At 53.4% G+C, this 15,166-nt stretch overlaps 1 non-coding gene across 1 annotated transcript; it reads right to left on the bottom strand.

Annotated features, from left to right (window-relative positions):
* Positions 1 to 4,437: 4,437 nt before the first annotated feature.
* On the bottom strand, positions 4,438 to 4,548 carry LOC121170550. Its single transcript, XR_005885981.1, has one exon. It is a non-coding gene; the product is annotated as a U6 spliceosomal RNA (small nuclear RNA).
* Between the last annotated feature and the right edge of the window lie 10,618 nt (positions 4,549 to 15,166).

Genomic DNA, 15,166 nt, shown 5'->3' with positions numbered 1-15,166 from the left:
GGCTTCAGCCTGGCATAGGCCCAGCCATTCAGGCCATTTGGAGAGTGAACCAGCTGATGGCAATCCTTCTGTCTCTCCCTCTCTCTCTCTCTCTCTCTGAACTCTGCCTTTTAAATAAATAAATCCTTAATTTTTTCTGAAGATTTATTTATTTTTATTGAAAAGTCAGATTTACAGAGATGAGAGACAGAAAGATCTCCTGTCCACTGTTTCACTCCCCAAGTGGCCACTATGGCTGGAGCTGAGCTGATCTGAAAGCAAGAGCCAGGAGCTTCTTCCAGGTCTCCCAGGTGGGTGCAGGGTCCCAAGGCTTGGGGCTATCCTCTCCTGCTTTCCAAGGCCACAAAGAAGGGAGCTGGATGGGAAGTGGAGCTGCCAGGACATGAACTGATACCCATACAGGATCCGGTGGATGCAAGGATTTTAGCCACTTAGCTATCATACTGGGCCCAAATAAAACAAATCCTAAAAAAAGATAAAAGAAGTAGCGGGAAGGCCCGGGTGCAGAGGGTGCTGGGGAGTATCTTCTTTTATCTCTCTCTCTCTATCCACCAGCATAGGCAAGTGAGGAAGTGAGAGTGTTTGCAGTGGCATGCGCCGTACACAGTGTGTGACTGGTTAGGATGGGGCAGGGGTTGTAGCCCACCCTGGGCTGCAGCCTGGGGCCAACCCTTGTGTCCCTGGGCCCACTTCCTCACGGGTGAAGTTTTCTCCCTGAGCTTCTAACACCTGGCTCACTGGCTCTCACCCTCTCCCTTACCTCAGGAACTTTGGCCTGTTTTCCTGGCGCTGCCAGGCTGGCGGGGCTGCGGTCTGAGGTTTTTGGCTGAGGAGCAGGCCCGGAGGAGTGAGTGAGTTTATTTTGCCTTTAGAAATCGGGGATTTGGGCTGAGGTTGGCTTGTTCACCCCCAAGGACGTGTCCCAGCACACCCTTGCTGCAGGGAGGGACTCGGCCCTGGGAGCGGCCATCTGACAGGGCCACGCAGCACTAGCTCTGGGCATGCTAGTCTGAGGGCTGAGGCACAGCCCCGGCTCCACTGTTTGTCGGGAGAGACAAGAGCCAGGCACACACAGGGTGACCAGGACACAGCTCCCAGCCGGACATGTGGGCTCCAGGGCCGGGTGGGCAGGAGTGGCTCCCTTGGGTGAATCTGGGAGAAAAAGGAAGGGAGGAGACATTGGAGCTCAAGGCGTGCTCGGGCTTCCCTGTGCCTTGGAAACTCTGGCATGGAGTTTGGACCCGGGGTGGGGGGTGGGCCTCACCTGGACCCTGGGTCAAGTTGGTCCTAAGTCAACTTGGTCCTGGGCAGTGGCGGAAGAAGAAGGTACCAGCTGGACTGCCCATTTTCCTCACTTCACTCTTGGCTGCACCACCTCTCCCTGCCCTGCCCCTGGAGCCTGGAACTCACAGCCTGCCCTGCCCCTTCAGCAGGGAGTGGGACCAAGGAGTTGGCGATTATATAGAAAGAACTGTGAGGTCACCTGTGGCATCAAGCCTGGATTGTGATTAGGGGCCTGCTGAGGGGAACTCCGGGGGAACGGGAGTCTCTGGGGTGTCAGGGATGGCCAAGGTTAGGAGCTCTGCGGGACTCAGGCTGACAGACAGCCTTTGGCACAATGGTAAAAACACCCAATTGGGTGCCCATGCTCCATATAAGATCTATTTATTTGAAAAACAGAGTTATATACAAACAGAGAGAGAGAGAGAGAGAGAGAGAGAGAGAGCAAGGTCTTCCATCTGCTGGTTCACTCTCCAAATGGCTGCAATGGCTAGGGCTGGGCCAGGCCAAAGCCAGAAGCCTGGAACTCCATCTAGGTCTCCCATGTATGTGGCAGGGCCCCGAGTACTTGGGCCGTCTTCTAATGCGTTCCCAAGAGCATTAGCAGGGAGCTGGATTAGAAGCAGAGCCAGGACTCAGACAAGTGCCCATACACCTAGGATGCCGGCACTGAAGGTGGTAGACCTACTTGATAAGTCACAACACCAACCACCTTTTTAAAACAAATAAATAAAAGAGATTTGCTTATTTATTGAAAGGCAGAATATGGGGGGAAAGAGAAGGAGATCTGAGAGCGTGTCTGTTTCCTTGTTCACTCCTCAAATGTCCAGGGCTGGACTAGGACAAAGCCAGGAGACAGAAGTTCCATCTGATCTTCCACATGAGTGGAGGAACCCCAAGACCTTGGGCCATCTTCTGCTGCCCTTCCAGGAGGCGTTAGCAGGAAGATGGATTGGAGGTAGAGCAGCCAGGAACAGGAACTGGTGCTCCAGTACAGGATGCCAGCGTCTCAAGCAGCTGCTTAGCGCTCCACACCACAACACTAGCCTTGGGCTCTGCTCTTGAGTCCAGCTTCCTGCTAATGCGCTAATGCTAGCTTTGGGAGGCAACAGGTGATGGCTCAAGTGCTTAAGTCCCTGCCACTCAGGTGGGAAACCTAGAAGGATTTCCACGCTATTGCCTTTGGCTGGGGAGTGAACCAGTGGATGGGTGATGTCTGTATCCCTCCACCTTCCCCTTCCTTCCTTCCTTCCTTCCTTCCTTCCTTCCTTCCTTCCTTCCTTCCTTCCTTCCTTCCTTCCTTCCTTCCCTAGGCCACAAGCTAGGACACAAACCAGCACCCATCTGGGTTCCTGGCACTTGCAAGGCAAGAACTTAAGCCACTAGGCTACTGCACTGGGCCCTCTTCACCTTTCAAATAAATATAAACAAATAAGTGAAAATTAAGAAGACCAGGAGGTGAGGGAGCAGGTGGGGAACAGGTCCCAGGCCACCCCCTGCTGTCATCATCCCTCATCCCTTCAGGCACTGTCTCCTCTTGACCTGCTATGTGTCCATAATTGGGGGATGGGAGGTCCTGATACCCAAGGTCAGTTGTCGCCATCAGCTGAGACACCCTGCCCCCTCCCCTGATGGTCCCAGGGTCCACGAACAGTGCTGTGGTTGGATGACTTAGCACGGATGGGTCTAGAATGAAGTCTAGGCCATGGACCCACTGCCCCCACCACATTCCCTTTGCCAGTACAGGATGAAGGTTGTGGAGGGCAGAGTGAGGCTGGCATTGAAAGCTTCCTTGGGCACCAGCCCTCCTAAAATGCCAAACACTCTACCAGCTGTAGTTGAAATGGATGCAAAGACATCTTAAATAATAACTGCTTGAGCTGGCTAGCACCTTACAGTCTGCACATTTCACATGCTGTTCCCATCCAGCGTTCCCAGCAGTTCCGGGCAGGAGCAGGGCTAAGTGGTTCCTCCACTTTGCAGGTGGGGAAACTGAGGAGGTGCTGAACCTGCCCTTCCGGAAGTGAGCCAGGCCTGGGAGCATGAGGGGCCAGTGTGCTCTCTGCTGGCAAGTGGCCAGGTCACTTCAGCATGCATTATTCTCCAGGCAAAGCTCCCTCCCTACCATGGCCCTTGCAAGAGCCCCCCACCCCAACACCAATTCGGAGCTCTTTGGCCCCCTACCCCTCACTGTGGCTAAGTAGCTGCCATGTGCCGTATGCTATAGGTGACTTCACTGAGTCTTCTACCTGCATGACAGTGGACATCCTTATGCCCCATCTGAGGGACCGAGGCCCAGGAAGGAAGAATGAATCAGCTTAGCTCACACAGTAAGGGAGCAGGTTGAGGTTCAGGCCAGTAGGCTCCCAGGTTACATGAGCCTGACACAGGTCTGGGACAGTGCACCACATACGCTAAGCACCATATGTGTTTATGTTGGCACTGGTGGCTCCTTACCGGGCTCCTCCCTTTTGCCTTCCTGAAAATTCTGGCCCATCCACCACCATCTCTTGAAGATGCCTGCTAGGGTCAGACACCCCCATCTGCTTTGCAGGCCGCCTAAGAAGTCCTTTCCCAGCTCCAGTGGGCAGGGGCAGTTTTGGTCATGATCGGAGGCAACAACTGCCTGCACTGAGGCTGTGTCCCTTCCTGCTGAGGCTCAGCCAGAGCCATCAGGGTCAATGTAGATGGTGGGTGGGATGAGGGACGGGCCTGCAGGCTGCCGAGACCAGCAGACGGATGGGTGGAGACAATACTGCCCACAAACCAGGTGGAAAGGGAAAAGCAACTGGAGAGTGTCCCCCCCCCCCCCCCCCCCCCCCGCTTCCCTGATCCCGCGGTGTGGCTCCTAAGCCCCATTTGTCCCTCCAGGCTCCCCAGCCTGCCCATGAGGTCCCCACCAGAACCAGGACTGGGCCGTTGCTAAGGGGCAGTCAGAGCTCACGTCTGCTGCTTGTGGAACAGTCCTCATGGGTGTGTCGTGATGCAGTGGCATCTCACGGAGTGGCACTCTATCCAACCCTGGAGGTTTTGCTTCCCATCCAGCTCCCTGCGGACTTGCACCTTGGTTAGCAGCAGAGCATGGTTCAAGTGTTTGATCCCTGCCACCACATAAGGAGGATTGGGGTGAAACTCCAGACTCCAGGTTTCAGCTTGGCCTAGCCCTGGCTCCTGTGGCCATTTGGGTGTCATTCTTGTACAGGGGCCAATGCTAATCTTCTCTGTATTGTTCTAATTGTTTAGTATATGTGCTGCTGAAGCGAGCACTCCTGTGGCCATTTGGGGAGTGAACCAGCAGATGGTGGGTCTTTCCTATTCTCTCCTCTCCCTTTGTAACTTTGCCTTTCAAATAATTTTTTTTTTTTTTAAGAAAAGAAAGGAACCACCATGTAGGGTTTTTTTGGTTTTTTTTTTTTTTAAGATTTAAAAATTTTTGTTGGGAAGGCAAATTTACAGAGAGGAAAGACAGAAAGATCTTTCATCTACTGGTTCACTCCCCAAGTGTCCGCAATGGCTGGAGCTGAGCCAATCTGAAGCCAGGAGCCAGGAGCTTCTTTTGGGTCTCCCAATGCAGGCTCAGTGTCCCAGGCTTTGGGCCATCCTCTGCTTCTCTCCAAGGTCATAAACAGGTAGCTGAATGGGAAGTAGAGCACCCAGGACACGAACCAGCACACATGTGGATGTCAGCACTTTCATGTGGAAGATTAGTCATTTGAGCCATCGCACTGACCTCATAGGGTTAAATAGAATAAACAAATACTTCCAGGCTATTATACCTGTGAAATCCTGATGGGATATGCCAGTTATATCTGTTCATATACAGAGAACTATCATCCATGGCCCTAGTTAAAATCGTTTGCCTGCCACCCAGGTCAGCTTCCCATGGCAGCCTGTGTCTGCAGGTGTCTGCCATGTACGTCTAGTCACCCTTTCCTGTGGCTCTCACCGTGGGGTCTTCATTGGCCTCTGCATCAGCATGCCTTTAAAAAAAATTACTTATTTATCTTTACTTAGTCAAAAAGCAGAGAGTTTCATATACCTGCTGATTCATTCCTCAGATGCTCACACCATCTAGCTAAAGTCAGGAGCCAGGAGCTCCATCCAGGTCTCCCACACGGGTGATGGGGGCCCAAGCATCCACTGCCTTCCATTTACCACCGAGCACTTCCAACAAATGGACTTCAGGACCTTAACCAGAGGGTCATGACCTTCCTTAAGGAACCCAGGGGTGGGGAGAACAGGTGAGAAGAGAAGCCCCCGAAAATGAGGTGCGAGAGGCCGGATGGCTGTTTCTGGGAGGCCCTGAGACTCAGAAGGTCTCTCCCATGTCTGCTGGTGAATTCTGTCTACCTGCCAGGCTGGGAGCTTTAGGCTTTCTCCTGACCTCCTAACCCACCTCCCTCCACCTGCCAAAGCACCACCCAGCTGTAGGCTTTCCTGGCATTGCAGTGGGAAAGGGCAAGGGCAGACAACAAGAGGGACTTCCCATCAGCCTCCCATGTGGGTACAGAGAGATGTGGGCACCTACATGGGAATGTTTGAGACAAGCCCTGAGATCTTATGTGGGTTCAAGTCAGAATGGGCATTTGTGCCTGGCTGTTTATGTGTCAGAGAAGGGGCAGGGCTAGGGAGAGACCTCCATCAGACAGGGGCTCTCATGCCTGCCTTTTCTCTATAAATGGAGGGCTTCCTGGACGAGGCAGGGACACTGCTGTCACAGCCCATAGAAGGCACTGGTTCAGAGAGGAGCCCGCAGGCCCTAAGCCACCCTACTCCCCCACCCCTTGGCCACCTCTGATGCCCTCCACACACGTGCAGGGCAGAGGGTGACTCCCTTCGCAGTCTTGCTGAGTCGTGTTGTTCTTATGACCCAGAGTCAACAGGCCTGAGGCAGAGCCATGGGCTGGGGCTGGTGGTAATGAGGCTTTTCCGGGAGGAGGGGGCCGTGGGGATCCCATCAGATAAGGCTGACCCTCTGTGGCCTGCCTATTTGCTATTCTAATGAGCGAGGTAACTCCGAGGCAGGTGGGCCCAGGCCTGGGCTGGACCAGACACCTGCTTTCCCATCCAGGCCAGGAAGAGCCTGGCGGCCAGATGAACTTCAGGTGACGCCGAGCCCTGTGTCTGTGATAGCCAACAGAACTGGCTGCACCTGCTGCTGGAGGCAGAGGTCACAGCTGCAGGTTTTTTTGGTGAAAGCATTCTTGAACAGGCATTTGGATCAGACACCAGGATGGACTTCCCACCTCATACATGGCATCAAATATGCCAGCTCCTGGTTTGGAAATTAGGGGATTCCCCCCAGCCTACTGTTTCAGCCCTGGGCAATGTAGAGGGTGGTGGACAGGAGAGGGGAGGCTCAAGGATTAGCCCTTGACAAGGTCTGAGGGGGCATGGGGGATGTGGGGGGAAGAAGCACAATGCTTCCTCTTCCTAGCATAGTCCTTGGGTCACATGGAGATGTTGGGGGGCAGGGTGGGTGTTGGAACATAGTGGTTAAGCTGCTACCTGGGATGCCTGCTAAGATCCTTGGATAGAGCCCCGCCCCTATCAGCTCCCTGTCCCCCTCACCTGGGAGGCAGCCCCAGGAGTGCTGGGGCCCCAGCCACCTGTGTGGGCGACACAGCAGGAGTTCTGGCCTCAAGGCTTTGGCCTGGCCCAGACGTGGCTGTCAAAGGCATTTGAGGAGTGAAGCAGCACGTGGAAGATTCTCTCTCTCTTTCTCTGCTTTTCAAATAAATAGCTGACAATCAGATGTGCCAGAACCTCGGTCCAATGACTGAGAGACTACCCTGCACTGAGTGAGCTGGCCCAGGAGCCACTGGGGGAGCCCTAGAAGGCCTGTGGGAGACCTTGGGAAAAGGTCTGGGGGAGGTGATCCTGGAGAGGTGGTCCCAGGGAGGTGGTCCTGGGGAGGTGGCACTGGGCATGCTCCTGCCTTGTGGAACTTTCTTGCTCCAATGCTTCCCCTGGGAAGTCAGACTCCGCAGGTTGAATCGGGCATCTCCACTTACTCAGTGCGTGGTTTGGGGCAGGTGGTCACCTCGATTTTCCCCGTTGTAAAGTGAGAATCCTAATTATAACGTCCACCTCAATTGGTAGAACTCATACAAAACCCTTAACGTGGTACATGGCACATAATCAGCGCTCAGTGGGCACCAAAAACTCCTTCCAGACCCTTGCCCTTGGGGAAGTTCTTTCTGCTGTCTGCTTGCCGTCACGCTCATGAGCCTGACAGAGCGCCACCTCCCCAGCTCCTAGGGAGCGCAGGCCTGTGGCCACATAGGGTCTTCCTGGACCCAGTTTCTCTCTTCTGAGGCTCAGTCTCCCTTCCCTTGCCTCCCCCTCCCCTCCCCCCTCCTTCCCACCCACCCACCAAGCCTGCAGGGTGAGATAATGTCTAAGAGATCCTTGGGGTTGCTTGGAGGAAGAGGCCAGACAGTGAGTGACCAGAGGTGATTATCTGGCGTGACTAAAGCAGCAGGATCCCCGCCCCCACCCCACTCCCGCCCAGGACGGAGGAGGCGACAGCTGAGCCCTCGCTGACTTCCCAAGAAGTGCCAGAGCTGGGGAAGCCTAACTCAGGGGTGAGGGCCCAGAGGAGTAGCCTGGACTCTGTTTTAGGTGGGTTTAAAAAAAAAGATTTATTTATTTTTATTTGAAAGGCAGATTTATAGAGAGAGGGAGAGCTGGAGAGAAAGACCTTCCATCCATTGGTCTACTCCCCAGATGGCTGCAACGGTTAGACCTGAGCAGATCTGAAACTAGGAGCCAGGAGCTTCTTCTGGATCTCCCACGTAGGTGCAGGGGCTCAAGCACTGGCACTTTGCTCAAGCATTCCCAGGACATGGGAGCTGGCTGGATAGTGGAGCGGCTGGTAATCTAACTGGCACCCACATGGGTGCCAGCACTACCAGCAGAGGATTAGCCTGTTATGTCATGAAGTCCGCCAGGCTGACTTCCCAGGTAGACCTTTTTTTTTTTTGCAACGAACCCACCAATCAGCCAAGCCAGCAAAGAACACAATATAAGAAGCGACTCAACAGCCCAAAGACTGACCCAACCAGCCTGAACCCAGCACCACCTTGAATACCAGGAATACCCAGCACTACCATAAATCCCCTAAGTCTCAGTCCCCTTAAAGGCACATTTGCCTAAGTAAGCTTCATGACCTTTAGGTTATGACCCCCATACCTGAGGGCCCTGTTCCACCAATCCCTTGAGCCACATCTGCCAATCCCTGACCCCCAAACTCCCCATACTCACCTCAAGGCTATAAAGGTGCCTCCTCCCTTTGGTCTCTTCTCTCTGCTCTGCTAGTCTCTGTTTGTCTCCGCTCCGGCTTTCCTTCTGTCCCACTTGCTGCCTCCTCCACCGGAATAAAGAACCTCTCTTGTGGCTCATTAGTGATGCCTGGCATCTGGGCTTATGGCGAAAATAGCTAACACACATCCCATTTAGAAGGGGCTTGAAAGTAAGGGCTGACCTCCCTGGTGTCGGGGTTCTATTCTCCCCCAAACAACCTTCCAGTCTCCAGCCATCCCTGCCCTTAACCTCAATTTTCTCCCCAGCCACCTCCTAGCTTCTTTCTACCTGGCACCTGCTTGTGTCCTGGGGTCTCCAGGTATGGCAGTACTTTGAAATGGGATCGCCTGCAGGTAGAAGCCCCAGGCTCTGCCCCTCTCTGTATCTCCTCTTCCCAGCCCGCCCACCCACTCTCTGGAGTGGCCAGAGAGGTCTGGGACAGGGGCCCTGGATTCTCCCAGGTCTCTCCCAGCCCAGGACAGGGAAAGCATGCAGTTCTGTCTCATGCCTCTGGGTGGCGCTCAACAGCTGTGGTTGGCTGGATCCCTCCCCTGGACCCCGCACCTGCCTGGCACTCACCTATGCTCTGCACCCTCCCTCCTACCCCTCCTCCCACAAAGGCGACCACCTTCACTTAGCAAAATCCACTAATGCTAAGCGTTTTCAAAAACACTGTCTCTTTGGATCCTACTTTATATTTCTTTCTCTCTCTCTTTTAAAGATTTATTTATTTTTATTGGAAAGGCGGATATATAGAGAGGAGGAGAGACAGAGAGGAAGATCTTCTGTCTGGTGGTTCACTCTCCAGGTGAATGGCTGGAGCTGAGACAATCCAAAGCCAGGAGCCAGGAACCTCCTCCAGGTCTCCCACATGGGTGCAGGGTCCCAAGGCTTTGGGCCTTCCTCAACTGCTTTCCCAGGCCACAAGCAGGGAGCTGGATGGAAAGCAGGGCCTCCAGGATTAGAACCGGCACCCATATGGGATCCTGGTGCATGCAAGTTGAGGACTTTAACCACTACGCTATCGCGCCGGGCCCTATTTTACATTTCCACCTCCCATTGTACACACGGGGAAACTGAGGCATGGAGCAGCTAAGTGGCTTGCCTCCGACCCGCCCTTCCCCCTGCCTGAGAAGAACAAGGAGATCCTGATAAGACCTTGGCAGGAGAGTAAGGGGGCCACTGAGGCAGGAAGTGGCGCCTCTGGACTGAGGACAAGGAACAGGCACCTGGAGCTGTGTCTCCTTCCCCTCTGTAGAGGTCTCAGTGCTTAGCCAAGGCCTCCACCACTGTCTGCTTATATCAGTTAGACTCCCAGGAGGACTTCCCCTGCATAGATGTGCTGGGACATCTCATTCAGAGGCCAGGAGGAGGGTGAAGATCTTGTGGGTGACCAGGGCAGGTGTTGGGTAAGGGCGCTGCATTCCCCTTCTGTGCTGTCTGGGGGTCCTGGGGCTGTGCCAAGGAGAAAGGGGGACTCCTGCCCTGGCAGTCCTCGGGAGGGGCTGCAGGAGGGCAAGCCCAGGGCCCATCCCCTCCCCGAAGGTTGCATCACCTGTGGACGGGGCTACATCCTCCTCCGTGTCCCCGGCCCCCTCTCTCTTCTTTCATGGGGTGGCTGTCACGGGGTGCATCTGCATGCTGGGGCTCAAGAGGAAGAAGAAAGACTTGCTTTTATTGCATGTGTGTGAGCATGTGTGTGAGCATATGTGTGTGTGAGCATGTATGTATCAGAGTGTGTGAATATGTATGAGCCTGTATGTGTGAGTGTGAGCCTGTATATGAGTGTGAGTGTGTATATACTGTGTTTTCAGGTATTCTTTTTTTAAATTACACTTTTTCAGTTTATTTCAAAGGCAGGGAGACACACACACACACACACACACACACACACACACACACACACACACACTCATACCCCTTCCATCCTCTGGTGTGTTCCCCAGAAGCTGACAGCAGCCAGAACTGAGGCTGAAGCCGGGAGCCAGAGATGCAATCTGGGCCTCCCATGTGGGCAGCAGGGACCCAAGTACTTGGGGCATCATCAGCTGCCTGCCAGGGTGCAAATTAGCTGGAGCTGGGAGTAGAGGTGGAGCTTGAACGCAGGCATTCCGATATGGAGGTGACGTCCCAGCCTGTGTCTCAACCGCTGCCCTAGACACTTGACCCTCCGGCCTTCTGTGTTGTGTGTCCCCAATCCTCTCTGAAGCCCTTGCCCTCCACACGCCCACCGAAAACAGTCACTTGTTTCCTGCCTCCCTCTTCAGTGTCAGTGTGGTGCGTGTGTGTGTGCAAGCATATGTGCGTGTGCACGCTGGGTCTGTTGCATTGCCAAGGGGTGGGCTCTGTAGCTGTGTGGAAACCCCTTGGTTGCTTTCTTATCTGCAAGCTTAGGCGGGTCTGGGTGTGGGGCAGGAGCCAGGCAGACCCTTTCTTGAGGGGCAATGGGTAGCCCCAGAAGCAATAGTCTGCATGTTCCTATTGCACTGCTGCAGGCCTGGGTCAGACCTCCCCTGCCTGCTGTCTTCTCCTCCCATTAAAAATGCTTCAGTTAAGCATTTATGGGGACAGAAGAAGTTATGGGCCAGTGATTAAGTCACCTTCTGGGATGCCTGCTTCCCATAGCTAAGTGCCCAACTTTGTTTCTCACACAGCTTCCTGCTGCTGTACACCCCGAGAGGCAGCAGATGATGGCTCTAGTATTTGGGTCTCCGTGGCCCCCGTGGAATACTTGGATGAAGCTCCAGGCTCATAGCTTCAGCTTGGTCTAGCCCCAGCTTTGGGGGACATTTTAGAAATGAACTATTGAGTTGAAACTTGTCTCTTTCTCTGTAGCTCTTACCTTTCAAATACATTTCAAAAGTTACAAAATTGCTACCTCCTTGTTATAAAATTCAAGTATGAAAGTCTATAGAACACACTTCCTCTCCTCCCAGAGGTAACTGTATTTAACAGTTATACAATATTCTAAATATTAAAAAGAAAGCTGGGGCCTGGCGCAATAGCGTAGTGGTTAAGGTCCTCGCCTTGCAAGCTCCGGGATCCCATGTGGTCGCCGGTTCTAATCCCAGTGGCCCTGCTTCCCATCCGGCTCCCTGCTTGTGGCCTGGAAAAGCAGTTGAGGACAGCCCAAAGCCTTGGGACCCTGCACCCATACCCGTGTGGAAGACCTGGAGGAGGTTCCTGGCTCCTGGGTTCAGATCAGCCTAGCAGTGGCCATTGCGGTCACTTGGGGAGTGAATCATTGGACGGAGGATATTCCTCTCTGTATATCTGACTTTGCAATAAAAATAAATAACTCTTTAAAAAAAAGAAAGCTGAGAGCCAGCATGATGGCTCAACTGGCTAATCTGCTGACTAAAGCGCTGGCATCCCATGTGGTTGCCAGTTCGTGTCCTAACTGCTCCACTTTTCATCCAGATCCCTCCTATGGCTTAGGAAAGCAGTGAAGGATGGCCCAAAGCCATGAACTCCTGCACCCTTGTAGGAGAGCCCAAAGGGGCTCTTGGCTCCTGGCTTCTGGCTACTGGCTCTTGGTTTTGGATCGGCTCAGTTCCAGCCGTTGCAGCCATTTGTGAAGTGAACCACTGGATGCAAGATCTTTTTCTCTGTCTTTCCTTCTCTGTTTAAATCTGCCTTTCTCAGGGCTGGGGTTGCCTGGCTTGGGTCCACAGGCCTACCTGTGAGAAATGGTTCTCTTCAGTGTAAAGGCCAAGCGGTAGACAGCAGGCCTTGGTGAACATAGAGGATGTGGTAGCCCATTTGGGGGCTTGCAGAGGACGTCTGGTACCATAGCAGAGAATGGAGAACAGAACATATTGGACAACTACCCCAACCAAATGGCAGAAAATATCTGGGCAAATGGAGAGTCTAAGGTCGACTGTGTCAGCCAATGGACATTGGAAGTGGAAGGATTTCCTCTTGGTGAGATGGACAGCATTTCAGAACTATTACATCCACCTGGGCAAAACCCTTGGAACATGTGCCACATTGGGACCTTGGGTTGATAATGGGTGGCCTTTCCCCATCCCCAGGTACTGGGGTGGTTGGGAGGCTGGGTATGGCTTTCCCTTTATCTTCTCTCTCCCCGCCCCCAGAAACGGAAAAAAGGAAATAGAAAGTTTGGAAACAGTAACACCACTTTTCCCTGACCCTAGATCCTTCCCACCCTGATCAACTATGTAAATATAATCGAAAACTAAAAATTAAATAAATAAAGCAAAAAGACATAAAATAAAACAAATCTACCTTTCCAATAAAAATGTTGAAAAAATAAAGCAAGCTGAACATAAGTGGAATTTACAGACACATCTTCAGTTTGTTCCTCCGATAGTGCCACCAGGCACGCAGAGCAAACTGACTGAGTGGATGTCCTTGTCTGACCCGATTCACTTATCAGGGGCCATCTGGGTAGCGTTTAAGCTGTCTTCAACACAGATAACACTACAACAAAGATGCGTGTCTGAGTGTGTGAGCTTGCCTCTCCACTCCCAGAGCAGCTGGACCCATGGGCATGGGCACGGCTGTGGGCCCAAGCCTGCCACGTCTACCCATACTTGGTGGGGAGGGAGGGAGCATCCTGCCTTTTCTCTTGGTGACTCGGGGCAGGGTCTACCCCTTCAAGGAACCCTCCTACCATCCTGATCCAAAGCCTCTTAGCCACTTCCTGAGACCATGGGTGGGGCCTTCACTGTTGTGGCTTTGTAACTTGGGATCGATTGATTGATTTACTTGAAAGGCAGAGTGACCAATAGGAAAGGAAAGACAGAGAGATCCACAGATTTGTTGCACAAATACCTGTAATAGCCAAGTCTGTGCTGGGCTGAAGACAGGAGCCTGGAACTCCACTTGGGTCTCCCGCTTGGGCCATTGTTGGCTGTTTCCCAAGGATAATAACAGGAGGCTGGATTGGAAAAGGAGCTGCCAGGACTAAGTGGGGTACAGAGTGCTCCAGGATGGCAATGCTGGTGTCCTAAGTGGTAGCTTAGCTCACTGTGCCACAATGCCTGCCCCCTGGCCCACTTCTTTGGTGTGGTACTAGTCTCTTGGGGTGGGCTGGGAAAGGCTGGCAGGTGTATGAGTTGGGGAGGAGGTAGATCTTCCTCCTCTCCTGCTAATAGGCCTCTTGTACAAGAGAAGAAAGTTCTGGAAAGGACCCAGGCACTCTGGGTAATGGCACTGGCATGTTGTCTCAGTTGAAGGTGTTAGTACTCACTGCTTGCCAGGTTGTAGTGTCTGGGAAGTGGATCAAATCCTTTCAGAGCTAGAACTTTCCAGAATTTTCCAGTATTTCCTAGGTACATTGGAAGGCTCCTCCAGAGAGGTGAGCAGGGCTGGACTGGGGACTCCCACGATGCCTGGAGGGGAAGGTGGAGCTGGGAGAGGATCTAGGTATCCCCCTCCCTCCTCAGTGGCCTCTGTTGTTGCTTCCCGTCCCCTGCCTCCCTGGTCCGGAAGTTCGTTTGGCAGGCCTGTGTCTGTCTTGGCACTCATGGGCAGCTTAGAGTGCCAGGCCCTTAGGGTCAGAGGAATCCGCGTGAACCCTTTGTGGACTACCCTTACCCACAAGCTCAGGGCCCTCACTCAGCAGGTCAAGGCAGGAACCTCTTCCACAGGCAGTCTCTCATCTGCATCTGACCTTGCCACCTGAGTTCCTGTTCCTACAGCAAACCCTGACTGAGACCACGTCCAAGCACACGATGTTGAGCATGGGGTATGGACCTGTCTGGGGGGCAGACAGGAGACCAAGTCCACATGGTGTGAGAAGCAGTAGCTGGAGAAATCGCCAGCAATTTGAGACTCTCTCGCTAGAGCCTGCTGCAATTACCTCAAACTGGCAAAGCACAGGCTGGCGTGTGCTAAGGGCCAGGGGGCCACCTTCACACTCAGGGTGGTCTATGCACCAACCCTGCCCTTTGCCCTGCTCTGCCCAGACCACAGCAGTGCCAGCCTGGGCAGGCTTCAGTCTAGAACTCCTGGCTTACATGTGGCAGAGCAGTGAGCAAATACCTCAGCACTCTGGAAGGCACGTTTTTTTTTTCACGTGTGGCTTTTCTTGGAGGCTGTGAGCATTGCTTCATGGCACAGGGTCTATGCGCCCTCTCCTTATTGGAAGGTCCAGGTTGGAAAGAGGAGGGGGCCTCATGAATAAATGAGTGTATGAGTGAATGAATGAATGGCCATGCCATCCACGGGTTCCATGGGCATAAAGCCTAGCATCTACAGGAAATTCTAGTCTTACCTGGACTGGACAATGCCATGGACATGTAGAGAAGCCTGGCCCAGTCTGGTGCACACGGCCCTAATCCCATACTCCTGGGATAGGAGTGGGAAGGCTGGGGGGTAGAGGATGGGCAGAGGAGGCCACTCCTGGGTTTATCCTCCAGCCATCACCCCACCTTTGCTCCTCAGGTAGCTGTGTAGGTTTCTGAGCTGAGCAGTCCCAAGTCCAGCACCCAGACAGGTAGTTGTCTCCTAGGCAAGGTTGACAAATGAGCTTCAAATGGAAGAAGCAGGTGTGGGGGGAGGAGCACACTGAGAGTCCCGAGTCCAGTGAACCAGAAGGGGAATCTTAATTTTT

The sequence above is a fragment of the Ochotona curzoniae genome, unplaced genomic scaffold (assembly GCF_017591425.1).
Source record: "Ochotona curzoniae isolate NIBS_2020 unplaced genomic scaffold, NIBS_Ocur_1.0 scaffold_2453, whole genome shotgun sequence".
In the NCBI taxonomy this organism is placed as follows: Eukaryota; Metazoa; Chordata; class Mammalia; order Lagomorpha; family Ochotonidae; genus Ochotona; species Ochotona curzoniae.
Note: the sequence above shows the minus strand (reverse complement) of the source record. Positions and strands in the feature narration are given on the sequence as shown.